Source organism: Embiotoca jacksoni, unplaced genomic scaffold (genome assembly GCF_022577435.1).
Source record: "Embiotoca jacksoni isolate LCO1_2020_lvr unplaced genomic scaffold, fEmbJac1.0.p SCAF_10, whole genome shotgun sequence".
Lineage (NCBI taxonomy): Eukaryota > Metazoa > Chordata > Actinopteri > Embiotocidae > Embiotoca > Embiotoca jacksoni.
Window position 1 is genome coordinate 10,175,878 of NW_027185230.1, and position 16,715 is coordinate 10,192,592.

The 16,715-nt window shown below is 41.0% G+C and overlaps 1 long non-coding RNA gene across 1 annotated transcript in view; it reads right to left on the minus strand.

The window, feature by feature from the left end:
• Nucleotides 1-1,348: 1,348 nt before the first annotated feature.
• LOC138207922 (uncharacterized) overlaps nucleotides 1,349-16,715 on the minus strand; it is a 36,309-nt gene continuing 20,942 nt past the window's right edge. Inside the window, exon 3 of the long non-coding RNA XR_011179050.1 lies at nucleotides 1,349-2,301. This is a non-coding gene — a long non-coding RNA (uncharacterized lncRNA). The remainder of the gene's footprint in view (nucleotides 2,302-16,715) is intronic.

Genomic DNA, 16,715 nt, shown 5'->3' on the forward strand with positions numbered 1-16,715 from the left:
TCAGCTGTTAATGTCATCCTTTCCAGGGCGAGTCTCAAACCTGGAACCTTCTGACTGGGAGGCAACAACGGCAACCACTGCACCGTTGATCGCTCTTCCATAACATGTTGAAAAGTTATATAAGTCATATAAGTCAGAAGAGCATGCACTAAAGGGAGCACAATGGTGAAGTTCCAAGCCAGCGTTCACAATCAGGAGCTTCTGGGTTCGATAGGGGGTCTGGAACTTAATGTGGAGGATTATGTTCTTGCTTGAATGTAATGTTTTACATGATGGACAACATGCATAAGTTAGTCATCCATATTATGGACATCAACCTTTACTTCTTGTTTATTAGTTTTGTTGCAGGCGGGAACTGAACCCTTTAATTTCAGAATGTGAGCCCACAACGCTGACGGCTGCACCTCTGTCTGCTACCATAATCTGAACAAAAGTCATACTTATAGCATGTTGTCAGAAATAGCGCAAAAAAGTCATATTATATTATGTAGTCCAAAGTGACTTTTTTTTAATCATATTTCGGACAACTTGCTATAGTATGACTTTTATGTCATATTTTGAACGACATGCTATAGTACGACTTTTTTTTTAATCATATTTTGAACGACATGCTATAGTACGAGTTTTATGTCATATTTCGGACAACGTGCTATAGTATGACTTTTTTAACATATTTCGGACGACATGAAAATATCATCAAAAATATGATTAAAAAAGTCGTACTATAGCATGTCGTCCAAAATGTGAAAAACAGTCCCTAACCCTAACCATGCAAATTTTGGTGGTAGTAGCAAATATTCAAACGAGAACTTTGAAGGCCGAAATGGAGAAGGGTTCCATGTCAACAGCAGTTGAACTTGTCATCCAAAATGTGAAAAAAATAGTCATAGTCTAGCATTTTGTCTGAAATATCATAAAAACGTCATACTATAAGAACATGCAAATTCCACATAGAAACTGGTATCAAACCTGGGACCTTTAGAATGTGATATGACAACACTGACAACTGCACCATTGTGTTGCCTGCTAGAACTTGAACGGAAGTCATACTTATACCATGTCGTCAGAAATAGCACAAAAAAGTTATACTTTAATGTTGTCCAAAATGTGAAAAAAAATTCATACTATAGCATGTCGTCCAAAATGTGATGAAAAAGTCATACGAAAGTATGTCGTTAAAAATGTCATGAGAACTTCATACCATAGCATGTCTTTCAAATTATGAAAAAAAAAGTCATACTATAGCATGTCGTCCAAAATATGATGAAAAATTCATACTAAAGTATGTCGTCAAAAAATATCATAAGAATTTCATACTATAGCATGTCTTTCAAATTATGAAAAAAAAGTAATGTCATGTCGTCCGAAGTATGATACAAAATTCATACTATAGCATTTCGTCCAAAATGTGACAAAAAAGTCACACTATATTATGTCGTCCAAAACATGATGAAAAAGTCATGATAGCATGTCAAAAATATGAAAAAAAAAAAAAAGTCATACTATCCATGTCGTCCAAAATGTGATGAAATATTCATACTGAGTTTACATACTTCATATGAGTTGTGTGTGTGTGTGTGTGTGTGTGTGTGTGCAGGCAGAGTCCGGGTTACGTAGTCAGTGATGGGAGTCCAGGCTTGAGCGTAGGCGCGAATGAGCTGCTCAGAGTGTCTGAGTCCAGGGATGTGTGTGTGTGTGTATGTGTGTGCTGAGTCCGGCAGACGATTGTCCAGGAGTGTGAGCGGTGCCGGCAGCAGACAGGTGGACTCCAGAGTTTTCCAGAGGAGCAGGTGAGAGGGAAAGCGTGCCGGCACGTTGCAAGAAACTCGAGTCTCGGTAATGGAGAGGGGAGAGGCTGCAGGCGTGTGCGTTTGCCGAGAGGGGAGGCGTCTGGAGGCAAAGGGGTTCCGGATAAACCGAGGCGGGATCTCAGGTGAGTGTCGACTGGTGTTCTCCTTGACCAACGCAGGACTTCAGGTGATTGTCGCATGGTGATCCTCGAGGATGGACGCAGGACTTCTGGTGAGTTTTTCTTGGCAGGAAGACAGGACAGGTGGACAGGTGGACAGCTGGCCCGCTCGCAGGTAAATTGAGCCATGACAGAGAACAGACAGGGGTCAGAACCAGACGAGGGACAACGGGAGTCAAAACTTGCAGCGAGCTGCGGTAGCGTCGCGCCGGGTGAGCTGACGGAACCAGCTGACGAAGGCGAAGTGCAGGACCGGTGTTGAAATGCTGTCAGGCGGTGATCAGTGGAGTGCAGCTGTGCCAGCCGGCCGGAGGAGTGGAAGAGGGAGGTGCCTGGAGCAGGGAAGAGGAGAGGCCACACCCATCAGATACTGACCAAAAACAAAACACACAAGGGCACATGAAAACCAACACGGGGAATGACAGAAATGAGAAGAAAGGAGATCGGAGGAAACAAAGGGAAGACACTCGGGGACAGACAGGGCTCCTGACATGTTGTCCAAAATATCATAAAAACGTCATCCTTGTAGTGTGTCGTCCAAAATGTCATAAAAAAGTAATGAAAACGTCATACTAAATATTACTGACAGATACCAATATGTCTGTATTATGGATGTTAGCTTACATACCCATAGTCCCATATTGCTCTTTTCAAAGCCACCAGACTCAGCTCCACTGTTCTACACGTTAAAATCACTGTTTTTATGAATTGAGTCTGGTGGCTTCAAGCAGAACGATATTACAGCTGTTTTCTGACCAAACCGAAAGGTCTAAGATTGTAGGAATCCTTTCCATAACTCTGTCAGCACTTCGAGATCCTCGGAGATCACCAGTAGACACTCAGACAGTTTGGTATTTTCTCAGTATTGGGGGGGGGGGACACAACCCCCCCACCCCAAACAATGCTGCGGTTACGCCGATGACGATATCTCTCCTGCATGTTAGCCTGTGAATTAGTTTATAAGCCACGTTTAAAGAACAGCTCATTGTTTTAAGTCCTGTCCACTGATCGTATGATTCACATTCTAAACTTGGAACAAATCTCGCCAGCGTCCGTCTGTCAGTCACACACCTCCTCACAGCCACGCAGATTTCACGTTGTATCTATGTGCACTTTACCGTCAATAATATTATTACTACTTCAGGCGATTTATTTGTGCCTCACAACACACCGAACTGGTTTCTATGTCGGTCCGAACATATCCTGTAACCAGCCGGCAGCTTATTTCTGTAACCCCATCTGTGTCCCTGGCACCGCAGATAAATCTTATCACCCTTAATCACACATGTCCTGTGTGGACCGGCCTGTTATTCCACTCCTGCTGCCACATTAGTAAAGCCATCGACTCTTTACTGTCTGTGTGTGATGGGAACTGCAGAAATGGTTTGTCTCATGGTATCAGATCTCAGAGTGTGAAAAGACTGAAGTATCAGTGATATAAGAAAGGATTGTTGGAGGTGACCCTTTCTAATAGAACAGTTTTAAAAGACCCTTTCCCCCCCCATCTCATCTTTTAAAAATGAAATATTATTTGAATTGTGATAGATTCTGGAGTTTCTATTCAGTGAGAAGACTTGATTTTATGTTAAGGATTAAAATTTTTGTGTGGAAAATCCCAAATTTGATCTATTTTACATCTTAGAGCATGTCTGGAGGGGATCTTTAATGTTGTCATCTACAAAAATAAAGTATTTTGGTCTGAAAATCTGTATTTTTATTTGACCGAGTAACTTCTATCACTGATACACATCTGGCATTTGTAACAAAACAAAGAGCTGGAAAAATTCAGCGAGTTGTGATTACAGTATTTTAATTGAGGATAGAACATCTGTCCTGACAGATAAATGTCAGAGATGTCACACCTCAAACCACCTAGAAAAACACGACAGAAAAAGACAAATCTTGGAAAATCGAAGTGGATGGAACCTAATTCTGGAAAAACTGATTTTACGCACAGACATCCGGCCACAACCTTTACCTACTGGTTCCACAAAACAACAAACGTGTACGGCGGCCTTGACACTGAGGTTTCATTTAAAACGCTGCAGGATATCTTAGATTCTGTTAACTGAAGGCATCTCGGAGCGGTGCAGCGAGAGTCCGATCCCCGGAGCAGGGCAGCCGTACGTAGATCAGCGCTGCTCGCTTTCGAGGCAGAAATACGAGGCCGGACGAAGCACGTTGGTGAAGATTACTAGACTGCACCAATCATCCGTCACGCTCGGGCCCGTCCTTGGAATACATAATGTAATGATAATCTGATCCGGTATGCAGATAAAGCCACAGCGGGTCGACTGCAGGGAGAACCGTCCACCTGCCCCCGCAACACACAAGCAGCCCCTCGCTGCAGGTCCGATGTCAGGTTACAGCGGTCGGTGGGTAAAAGTTGTTCTCCGACGCTGTTCGTGCAGTCGAACCAGTTGACGACGGCGTTATTTTCAGGTTGGAAACGTGATTCCGTTTTTTTTTTGTTTTGTTTTGTTTTTGTAGATTAACAGCAGTTTAATCATCATCCGTTTTCTGTCCCGAGATGTTTTCAGCGGTCTATTTCTAATCCACACGGCGTATCCCATTGACTTAATGCACCATGACTGTCACACCAACTTAAGTCATTAGATGGAGAGTCTGGCGGTGGGAAAAACACAATCTCAACACAAGCACACATTCAGTTAGTAAATCCTCACATGGGAGGTGCTTGGCAGCCATTTTCTGTGATTCACTCTGCCCCGATTGACAGCAGACGTATCTGTCCGTCATGCTACATGAAATATATTTGATGAAGTTTATATCACATCCACGTTTTTATGTCTTAGAGGAACAGTGTTAGTTATAGGGATAAGTCATCACTTTCCAGGGGAGGGTTGGATCAGAAGATTCGTGTCTGTCCTTTAAATATGAACGTGCATGCAAAAATGGACAAAGTTTTGGGATCTAAGAAGGGAAGTACTTTAAAGTGCAATACCACTGATGGACACTAGGGGCTGGCGCCAATAGGCTCCCATTCAAAAAGCATCAACTTCTCAAGAAATACAAAGGCACTAGTTTGATTGACATGCCTAGGGCGCAGTCAGGTTTTGAGTATAGATGGGCGGGGCATAGTGTCCTCTGGTTACTCAGTCAGATCCTCGCTCCTCCCCAGCTCGTCCAAACACGGTCACTTCTGGCTCCAAAAAAACAAGATGGCGACGGCCAAAAGACCAGACCGGAGCTTCAGAACGGCTACAGCTAACTGCCTACAGCTAGTAGCCCAGTCTTGAAGCTCTGGTTCCACCAAAAGTCCACAGAACTTTTAGTACCAGGGACAAATATCCAGGAACCAACGAGGTCTTAAATTCAAGCAAACGCATCAGCTGACATTTCAAAAAGCGACTGAGATCACTGCGTAATTTTTGCACAAGACAACACTCCTACCAGCTAGACATGTCCCGGAAACCTCCAATGAAAGGAGGCAACCTCCACCGTAAACTCACTTGTCATCAAGACCCTAAATGAAGTTAAACTCCTTCACTTCAGGCAAGAACTCTCATCTTAGCTGCTTCACATTCAGCTGTAAACCACCTGCTGAAAGTCACGGTCTGATGAAGCCAACAGAACCACGTCATCTGCAAATTACAGAGAAGCAACCTCCCCCTCCAGCTGTGCCTAGAAATCCTCTTGCAAACTACAAACAGGATCGGTGACAAAGGGACAACCCCCTAATAGTCCCTTAGACTGAAAATGATGGGAAATATGATCCAGAACTGGTGAAGAAGATTTCATACAGCAGTGTTTGACATGTTGTTTACTGCTCGCTTAATCTCAGTTAATAAAAACCTTTCATATTGCGGTTTAGATTTAGTGTTACAATATCAATCTGTGCGGTGGTTTTCCTACAACACACAAAGCAACACTTCATGTGTTTGGAGGCTTTTCATCCTCTGCAGTTGAGAAATGTTTGATCATCTTGTTGGAATGTAATCATCCTCGTTAGCAGTGCCAATAAATTCTCTTCAAACCGGAGCCAGAGCCGTGGAACTGATGTCTTTCACACATCCAACTCAGACGAGACGCCAAACAGTATCACAATTTTCTGTAGCTGGAGCATCCGTTCATTACTTCTTCATTTCAATTACCTGCAGAGCTCAACAAGCTGTGAAAAGATTTCATTTTCAAACCCAACGAGACCTTTCGTCTTTTCCTCAAGATGCATCATATTTATGACCTTTTCTCGCAGGATCAAAACACCGTCGGTCTCCTTTCTCCGCGCCCTCTCTCATCTGTGCCGACGAGACTATGGGAACTGATGGTCGTTTTCATTTGGAATTCCGTGGCCTCGTAAAAGCAAGAAAGCCGTCATAGTCACAGCTTTAAAGGGAATCCGAAATGTCACAAGCTGGAGCGATTGCTGTCCATAAAGTTTTCATAAATGTCACGGCAAACGAAAAACAGCCAGTAGCAATTAGATGTTTCCTGAAAGGCCAACTCTTCACAACAAAAATGAATTACTACTTAATTAATTACTTAATGACGCACAGCAAGAGAGTCGCAACTTCATTTATCCAATTATTTAGCTGATTTCTATTTTACTAATATTCATATTTGTGCACTCTGTAACTTTGACTTTGATGACCATTCACAGCCCAACAGCTGTTTTGTTCCATTTATAACATTTGCTTGATTCAAAAGTGGTTCATCTCCAGAAGAAACTTGATGGTCAGATACACCAGTGGTCAGTGATGATGACCGACCAACCAGAGTCTAGCTGGACCGATTGAAAATATCCTCTCCTGTCTCCTAGCAACAGAGCGGGCCTGTTGATTGCCAGTGCTGCCGACAGCGAGGCTCTTTATCCTCAGTGTGAAGTATCATCTCTTCACTGGGAGCCTTTTTCATATGTGAATGACAGTGATTTAAATCAAAAATCTGGACAGTGATGAGGCAGAAGAAACGCCTTGTTAACACCCAAGTGTGGTCAAGTTATTATAATCAGCTTGAGTTTTTGCAGGGAGGCATGAACATCATTTTAACCTTCAGTTTTTGGCATTTATGAGCAGTTTATTGCAAATTTGCATTGTAATGTACTTGACAGATATTAGGACATTAACTGTGTTCAATTAATGTACTGTATCACTCAAACAATGTGTACTTCCTCTGTATGCAAACATATGATATTATGACATGATTTATGTTAAAAGGATTCACTGATTAACAAATAAATATTTGTTGTATAAACAGCCATAAATTATTCTCACATAATGTCCCCATACCTGAGTGTAAGGGTATTAATCATGTATTAAATGTTATATTGTATTAGTTGAGTGTTTTCATTAACATTTACATGTCCTTTACTGAAACAACATGAAGGCTCCTTCACATCCTCGTTTACATATGGAGTCAACACTCAACCTTTCTTCCAATTGAGAATGTGAGTAATCTATTTAGCAAGCAAGCAGAGGTCTAATTAGCTACATAATGGGTCATTAAAAAAAAAAAAAAAAAAAAGGCTGAAAAGGTTGGCTAAGTAACGGATAAATGGTCACAGCCGCTAAATGGTTATGAAAGTTAAAAGTGATAAATAAAACGGTTTAAATAGCCAGAACTGCAATAAATAATGATTGAATAGCGAAATGGATAAATGGTAAAAGGTAGTTGGTAAGTGGTTACAATATCAAAATATAATCAGGTGAAGCAGCTAACAGTAAAGGATAAATGCTAGCGAAAAGCAATTGATTATTGTGTGGATAAAAGTGATGGTTCGATGTGAAAGAGCCCAAAAACCCTTTTGAAATGCTGAGTTAAAATGAATCAATACATGGTTAAAATGGCTGATATAGCTCGAGGGTGTTTGCTAGCTGAAAGTGATATTGAACGGTTGAAATAGTTGGCTAAAAGACATAGATGAATGGTTAGAGTAGATGAAAGTTATGATTAAATTCTTTTACGGATTAATTATTGAAATATTTCGCTAAATTAACGTTAAACGCTAAAAATGAAAAGTTAGGCAGAAATGAAGGCTAATTGGGTGAAACGGTGAAATGTATTGGACACGAGTAAATGTAAAAGTAAATGGTTAGATAAAAATAATGGAGTAGCAGTGGGAAAAGTTGGCTAGATTTAGGATCATTACGTTAAATAGCAAAAAAAAAATGGATGAATTAAGTTAGCTAAAAAAAAAAAAAATCAAGAATGGGTGCAATATTTAGACTATGGATAAATATTTATCTACTACCAGCATTTACCGAGGTAGTAAAAGCTGTTTATCTTCCACGCAGCCGATCAGAAAAGCTTTATCAGTTTGTTGGGTTGTAACATGTTTGGTCACATTATTGTAATCAGTTCAGTTTGGTTCTGTCTTTTCAACATTTCCAGGTCAGCTGAAATACCGTGAAAGCTCTCTTAGATGTCAGCATGTCTCAGTTCCCAAGTGAAAATATTGAGAGCTTTTATTGATATTTATGACCAGGGATTATAATTAAATACTAATTAATACCTCCAGAGTTTAGGCCCGAGCGGCGTCTTCCTCATCGTCCCTGTCAGAAGATTAATAGCGGCCATTTATTCAGCCTCCCTAACAAGCCCCGCAAACCCAGCTTTCAGTGGAATTAAAGAGATATTTCACTCAAACCCATTACCACCTGAAAAGAAGCAGCATGAATTAAATATTGAAACTGCCCCTCTTGATAACATTCAACATCTCCTGTAATAATTCCTTACGACCCAACGTACCGGTGTAATCTAATCCCCCTGTGAGATTTACGATAAAGAAAAAAAAATCAAAAGGAATTTATATATTAAAGTTAATTTATATGCCTTTGTTAAAGCAGAGGAATTTCACCCGAGGGCATCCATTACCTTTAAATTGCATTAAAGTGTGAGGGGCAGTTAATTAATGTGTATTACTAGACGATATCTGCTATCTCAAACTTAGTGGGCTGTTTAAAGATTGGTGCTAATGTTTGACCATGTAATTAACTGCTGAGGTGATTTTCCTCTCCAGTGCGCAGTCGGATCAGGAGTAGCAGTCAGGGCCTTTTTCAGTTCAATTGACTTCAGTTCAAACTTAAGCTTTTATGCGTTTCTTTTATCAGTCCGGTCCATTTACAGTCAGTGGTACCGTCTGACCTTTCATCCTGGAGTCACGAACCGCTCTGACTGTCTGGCCGAGAAATAAACCAGTCAAGGAGCTCCGCTGGCATTTTCAGAGCGACTGAAGCACATGTGGAGCTACTGCAAAGTATCCCACTTTAAAAGTTAAATTTAGGACAAGTCAACTTGTTCATTTGTATTGGAAATTCAGCCTCCTTTACATATGCGGTGAAACTGAAAATGTAAAAGTACGAGATGCAAAAGAGAAAAATAAAGTAAAGTATAGTCAAATTAAAGTAAACTACAAACACATAAAAATAAGAGAAAGAATCTACAGACCTGATAATAGAAACCCAACGTCCTATTTTTCATGATTAAACAAAAACTAAATAAAAAGTAAAGTTTCAAATTCAAATCCACTTTTGTTATAACAATAAAGTAATCTGATGGTCACTATGGCCGAACTATCCAACAGAAGATCAGTGACTTCAGATGAAGTAGCTTCAGAAAGAAGTGCAAATGTAAACAGAAACAGAAACGTCACATAGGTGATGCTGCTTGGAACTCTGGGAAGTGAAGTCCAAAAACACAGCTGCAGTTACAGCTCATCGCCAAGGAGAACGAGATATATGAGATTCTGGCTAGTGCTTTTGAATGATTTATAGAAAATTCAGGATTCAAAGAAGAGCAGTATTCTATTTTCTGGGGTTTTGAAGTGTTTTTCTTGCTAATGATGACCCATCTTGATCTCTCCGTCTCGACTGAGCCCCGTTTCTGCCTCTGGACAAGACACCATGTGTATAATACCGACTCCCTCAGTTCATCAGCAGTAACGTGTCACTCACCGCATGTTTCCCTACCTGCGTGAAGCTTGACGAGCAGGGATGAAACAAGACTTTGGTGTCATCCTGTCAGACGTGGAGGACAAAGACGAAGGTGACGGGAGGAAGACAAAAGACAAGACTCAAACCTCCTCAGAATCGGACACCCAGTGTGAAGCTGAGGGCTTGAGTGGTGACATGAAAGAGAGACGTGGTGGATAATAATAATAATAATAATAATAATAACTTTATTTATATAGCACCTTTAAAAACAGAGTTTACAAAGTGCTCTACAGAGAAGCAAAGCATAGTCACACATTACGTCAATACCGGTAAACATTTAAGAAAACAGGAGGCAAAACAGACCATACCATAAAGGTAATGAATACAACAAAACCAAACAAATAACCAAAACGAGCAAATGGAATAGAAAACAAACAAATAAATAAATGAATAAAATAAACAAACAAAAACAGGGGAACAAAAGAACTGCATAAAAGGACGACGTCACTTAAAAGCAATTCTATAAAAATGTGTTTTAAGAAGTGATTTAAAATAAGCTAATGATTCTGCAAGCCTTACCTGCTCAGGGAGGTCGTTCCAAAGTCGAGGGGCCCTAATGGCAAAAGCACGGTCACCCTTTGATTTAAGTCTCGACTTTGGAACGGCCAGAAGGGCCCCAGCGGAGGATCTAAGGCTGCGAGTTGGCTCATATGGGGCTAACATTTCAATAATGTAGCTCGGGGCCAGACCGAGGCGGGCCTTAAAAGTGATCAGCAAAATCTTAAAATCAATTCTAAAACCAACCGGGAGCCGGTGGAGAGAGGCCAGAACTGGAGTAATGTGATGCCGTCTGTTAAAACCAGTAAGAAGCCGAGCTGCTGCATTCTGGACTAGTTGGAGGCGGGAGATCAATTTTTGGTTTATGCCAGAAAGGAGGGAGTTGCAGTAGTCGAGTCGAAAGAAAATGAGTGCATGAATGACTTTTTCCAGGTCAGAGTGTGACAGTATGGGTTTGATTCTGGAGATGGTTCTTAATTGAAGGAAGCAGGACTGAACCATTTTTTTTTTATCTGTGTTTCAAAGCTTCAAGACAGAGTCAAACATTACTCCCAAGTTTCTGGCAACAGGTTTTAAATAATCAGACAGAGGACCAAGTTGACTCTTAATGAGACTGGTGTTATTGTTTGGGGAATTGAACAATATGACTTCTGATTTTGAGTTGTTGAACTGAAGAAAGTTTTGAGCCATCCAACAGTTAATGTCAGAGAGACAATCTAAGACAGCATCCAGGCTCTTTGGGTCACCAGGTCTCAGCGGAAGGTATATCTGTGTGTCGTCTGCATAGCAATGAAAAGATACATCGGGTCGTTGGAGGATTTGGCCGAGTGGAAGCATGTAGATAGAAAATAAAATTGAACCTAAAATTGAACCTTGTGGTACACCACAGGTAATGTGTGTCGTGGAAGACGAGTAATTACCTATGGTGACCGAGTAGGTTCTTTCTAAAAGGTAAGAATAAAACCAGCTAAGTGCAGCGTCCTTGATGCCAACCCAGGTTCTGAGGCGATCGATTAAGATGGTGTGATCTACGATGTCAAAAGCTGCTCTTAGGTCTAAAAGAATTAAAACTGCACTCTCCCCCGTCTGCTGCTAAAAGGAGGTCATTAGTTACCTTGAGGAGGGCAGTTTCTGTGCTATGTAGTGCTCTAAAACCAGACTGAAATGTTTCAAAGATGTTGTTATGATTCATAAAAGCTAAGAGTTGTGTTGAAACCACTTTTTCTAAAACCTTTGATAAAAATGGAAGTTTAGAAATTGGCCTAAAATTGGAAAAAACAGAAGGATCAAGCTTGGGTTTCTTTAAAAGGGGTTGGACAATAGCATGTTTAAAAATCAATGGGTAGCTGCCATTTGCTAAGGAGCTATTTATAATCAATAAAATACTGGGCCCTACAGTGCCAATAACCTCTGAGAAATTTAGTGGGAATAAAATCAAGGCTGCATGTGGTTGATTTCATGTGAGATATGATTTGGGATAAGAAGGACAGCGATACAGGTTCAAAATTACTAAAATAGCTTTGAATGTCCCTACTGGCATGTAAAACACAGGTTGGGGGGGGGTAATTTGTTGTCTTATTTCCTTTACCTTATTAATAAAATCATTTAAAAACTTCTCACACATCTCTTGTGAGGCATCAGTAAAATGACAGGGGGAGGGGTTTATGACCGAGTCTATGACCTTGAATAAAACTCTGGGGTTCGAGTGATTATCTAAGATTAAACTGGAGAAGAAGGAAGCTCTTGCTTCTTTAACTGCCTTTTGATAATTTTTCGTTGCATCTTTCCAGATCTCATAAAATACATGTAGGCCAGTTTTTTTTTTTCCCATTTTCTTTCCTTTCTCCTACAGTCTCTCTTGAGTTCTTAGGTGGATTCATTTAGCCAGAGCTGTGGTGTTCTATTTGACTTTTTGACCTCGTAGGGGACAACAGAGTCCTGGACAGTCTTGACAGGTGTGATTAAAAAGGGAGACCAGCTCCTCTGTATCAGAATGTGGATTAAAAGCAGTTAAAGAAGCAGCAGCAAAACGCTCTGAAAATTTTCTAGCAGACATGGAGTTAAAAAAAAGATTCCAAAGTATCCATAAAATCTTTGACAAGAGTCTGAGACAGGCAGCAGACATGCATGTTAAAATCACCTGGAATAAGAATTTTGTCATACTGTGACATAAAATAAGGTAAAAGTTCGGCAAACTCGTGGATAAAAATACTGTTCGGCTTTGGCGGTCTGTAGATTATTAAAATGATGACAGGTGCTTTCGAGTTGAACATAAAACCAAGATGTTCAAAAGATGTAAAGTTACTATGTAAGATGGGAGTGCATTTAAAATATTTTCTGTGAATAACAGCAAACCCCCCCCCACCTGCCTGACGGCCGGGGTTGATGAAGGTGTGTAAAATCAGGGGGGGTTGCCTCTATAAGAGGACTACAGTCTCCCTCAGATAACCATGTCTCTGTGATAATAAAAAAGTCCAGTTTGTTTTAGGTAATGAAATCATGGCATAAAAAAGACTTATTATTGAGGGATCTTATATTTAAAAGACCAAAGTTTGCCAGATTGCTATTATTTGCAGATAGTAAGGGATGTTGCAGAGGAACTCTAATCAAATTATTATAATTAGCAGCAGCGGGGTGTGATAACGAGCGTGCTGCAGTGAATCTGTGGTAGGAAATGATGGTGGTAATAAAAGAAGGTGTACCAGTCCTGTTTTGGAGAGTGGAGTCGGCAACAGGAGTAGGGGGTGCTGCAACATTTCCTACCGTGCCGCCGTGTCATTTCTTCAGTGCAGAGTCCATGTTCTCAGACAGCATCCGGGATCCCCTTCTGTTCGGGTGGAGGCCATTTTTTTTTTAACCTTTTGAACTGTCCTTACAAGAGTGACATATTGCTGCCGCCATGAAAAAAACGACACCAATTTATTCCCTGGTTCTCCTTACAATATCATATCACTTTATCCCATTGTTATTTTACGAAACCAACGTTTTGCGAGCTGCTGTTTTGAAGCCCCAAGTCTGGCATTTTGGCCGTCGTCATCTTGTTTTTTTCGAGCCAGAAGTGATCATATTTGGACGAACGGAGGAGGAGCGAGCGGCGGATCTGACTTGAGAACCCGGGACACTATGCCCCGCCCACTTATACCGGAAACCTGACTGCACCCAGAGCAGGTCAATCAAACCATTGACTTTCCATTTCATGAGAGAAGTTGATGCTTTCTGAATGGGAGTCTATTGGAGCCAGAGGTTTTTTGGAGCCAGCCCCTAGTGGCCCTATATCAAATCTTTGATGTGAACCATTCACAATATTATGATACAACATTTCATGGCTGCAAAAAAAATACTATTTCAATCACTATACAAACAAGTAAAAGCAGAAAATTGTAATAATTGCAATAGTTCATTTATATGTAAAGTCAATGTATGTCTGTAAATCACTGAAAACGTTAATAATTTAAAGTTTAAAAAACAATATACGGTGTACAAGATACGAGTGAGATTCTGTGTGAAAGTATCAAGCATTTAAGTTTTCTTCTATTTGTTTACTTTTGGATCCCTTCAGGGCAGGAATCCGATAAACATCAGATGATTATCAGCTTAAACGGACAAAATCCTGCGTAAAGACCCAAAACCAACAATGTGGTAATCTATCTCTCTCTGACTTCTCCCTCTCTCCGAGGACGTAAACCCTTAAAAAACAGACCCTGAAAGTTTGTCACATTCTTTAGAAAAGCACAATAATTAAACAGCGGGACACTGTCATTTCTAGCAAACAGGAAGCAATATTGGGGAGTATTTTCAGTTGCGGATTAATTCACATTTGCTGATCTGGTGGGAATTTAGGGCAGCAGGATGATGTATGTGGAATTAAAAAAAAAACGACAGTCAGTCTCCAGGAAAATATTTCCAAAGTTTTGCTTAATTCCGACAATTTTTCTGGAAAAAAACCTGTTGTCAACAGAAGCTCTGGTTAAAGTACTACAGCATAAAGTAGCTCTTCCAAACAAAACTGGCTTTACAAACACAAATAGCTCCTCTCCTCTCATCATCGAAACAAACTGCATGCCAGCTAAAAAAGCTAGCCAAAAAAATGAGTAAAAAAAAAAATTCTTGACTTAAATTTTTTGCTAATTCCTAAAATCCTGGAGGGACAATGGAGCTCTGTGGCAGCTCTGAAACTTTACGATATTAGAAATTCCTTGTTGGTTTTGGTGTTTTCGTGGACTTTTTGGCATTAAAAAAAATATATCTCCAGACTTTTCATTAATGCTGGCCTCGTAGTTGTAGTAGATATACAACAAATGCCCTTGTATCTGCTGGGTTTGACAGCGCACACACAGTTATACTCAGTGGTATTACTCTAAATTAGTTGTGACCCTAACCCTTATCTCCGCTCCACAGACAAACCTCCGAAGAGCAGGCTGAGACTCGCCGAGGTCCGGCCCACCTGAACGTCTCGATGAGCAAACAAAGAGAGAAGAAGAAGGCCGAATGAGGCACCAGGGGAAAAAATTAATTAAAAAAAAAGAAAGATGAAGGACTTAGCGAATGAAAGGTGGAGGGGAGGCTGTGAAAGGCACGGAGGACGGGAGGCTCAGGAAGACTCTGTATGTGCAGAGTAGATCCAGACTGAGCTGGAGAAGATCTGTAGGACGGTACAGTGACCGTGTGATACAGAAAAAGATAATAAAAGAGCAGGGCAGGTGGTGTGAAAGGCCACAAAGAGAGAAAACTAATGAGAATGTGAAACATGAAAGAGACGGTGGGGATGAAGAGGAGAGTCAGATTTGATAGCAACATATTAGAGAAAGAGGAAGAAGATGAGAGGACTGAGGAGGAGATACAGACGAGAGTGAGTGACGTGGAGCAACAACTTGGGATGAAAATTCCCTCAAAAACGATGACAGTCACAATCTGCCCGTCAGGCTGCAGCATCAGCGGATGACGCTTGTGAGGCCAAAACATGCAGAGAAAACACACACTTTGTTGGAAAAGTAGCCAGACGTCGGCGCAAGATGAAGAAATTGTCACAAAGAGGTCACGTGACATTAACAACCCACAGGGAAGTCGAGTCTGGCAATTTGGCTGTCGCCGGAAGTGACCATATTTGGACGAGCAAGGGGGAAGCGAGGGGCGGGTCTGACTTGAGAATCTGAGGACACTATGCCCCGCCTTACTGTACCGGAAACCTGACTGTACTCCAGACCTGTCAATCAAACTACTGATTTTGTATTTCATTTGAGAGGTTGATGCTTTTCGAATGGGAGTCTATAGGAGTCAGAGTTTTTTTTTTTTTTTTTTTGCAGCCAGCCCCTAGTGGCCGTCAGTGGTATTGTACTCTAAGAGACTCTTGCATTGTCTTCGCTTTTCAATGTTTACGTGCGCGTTGGTGTCTGGGTGTATAATTAACGTGAAGTACTGTATATACACCACACGTGTGCACATGAGTGTTTATTTGCTCGGGACGGGATCAGATGCAGCCTTTACGTAACCAAACTGTAATTATTTCTGCAGCTGCAAGCAGCTCATGCATGTTTTATTCCCCATCTGGACCCCGACTCCAGACAACAGCGATGCTTCTCTCTGATCTGACACCCTTTGTCTGTCTCTCTCCATCTTTACATCCATCCGAAGGGTTTTAAAACTCAGAGGTGAAAGTTTCAGGTGCATCCTGGTGATCTACAAAAAGGAAGTTAAGCTGCTGTAGTTTGGCCTCCAAGACCGACATGATTGGAGACATGATACTCATATTTTCAGATGTCCTTTCCACTGTCTATGGATGTCATTATCTTAAATGTCAATGAATTTGCTAAGAAATCAGAGAATAAAAGATACTCCTTGTGACTCCAAATCTTGACTGGAAGTCATCAGGTTTTACTTTAATGCTTTAAATTAATTAGTACTCAGAAAACAGGAGCAGCAAATAAACTAATTTAGCATGTTTAATGATGTCAGTTTGACAAAATGCAATCAGATATAAGGATGGGATTCTACTTGTAGCCCACAGCGAGCTCGCCGAGTCCATGGCAACATAATACTTTGGAGCAGGAAGTGACCATATTTGGACGAGCTGGGGGAGGAGCGAGCGGTGGATCTGACCGATCTGATTGGAAACCTGACGATGCTACGTCCCGCCCACCGATAGCTGTAACCTGACTGCACCACAGAACTGTCAATCAAACAGACACGTCCCCAAAAACACGTCTTTTTAAATCTTATTTTCAAATTAATGACGGATTATTTTCAGATGGACCTCCAGAAAACTAATAAGAAGGAGTGACTCCAGCTAACAACACCGAGAT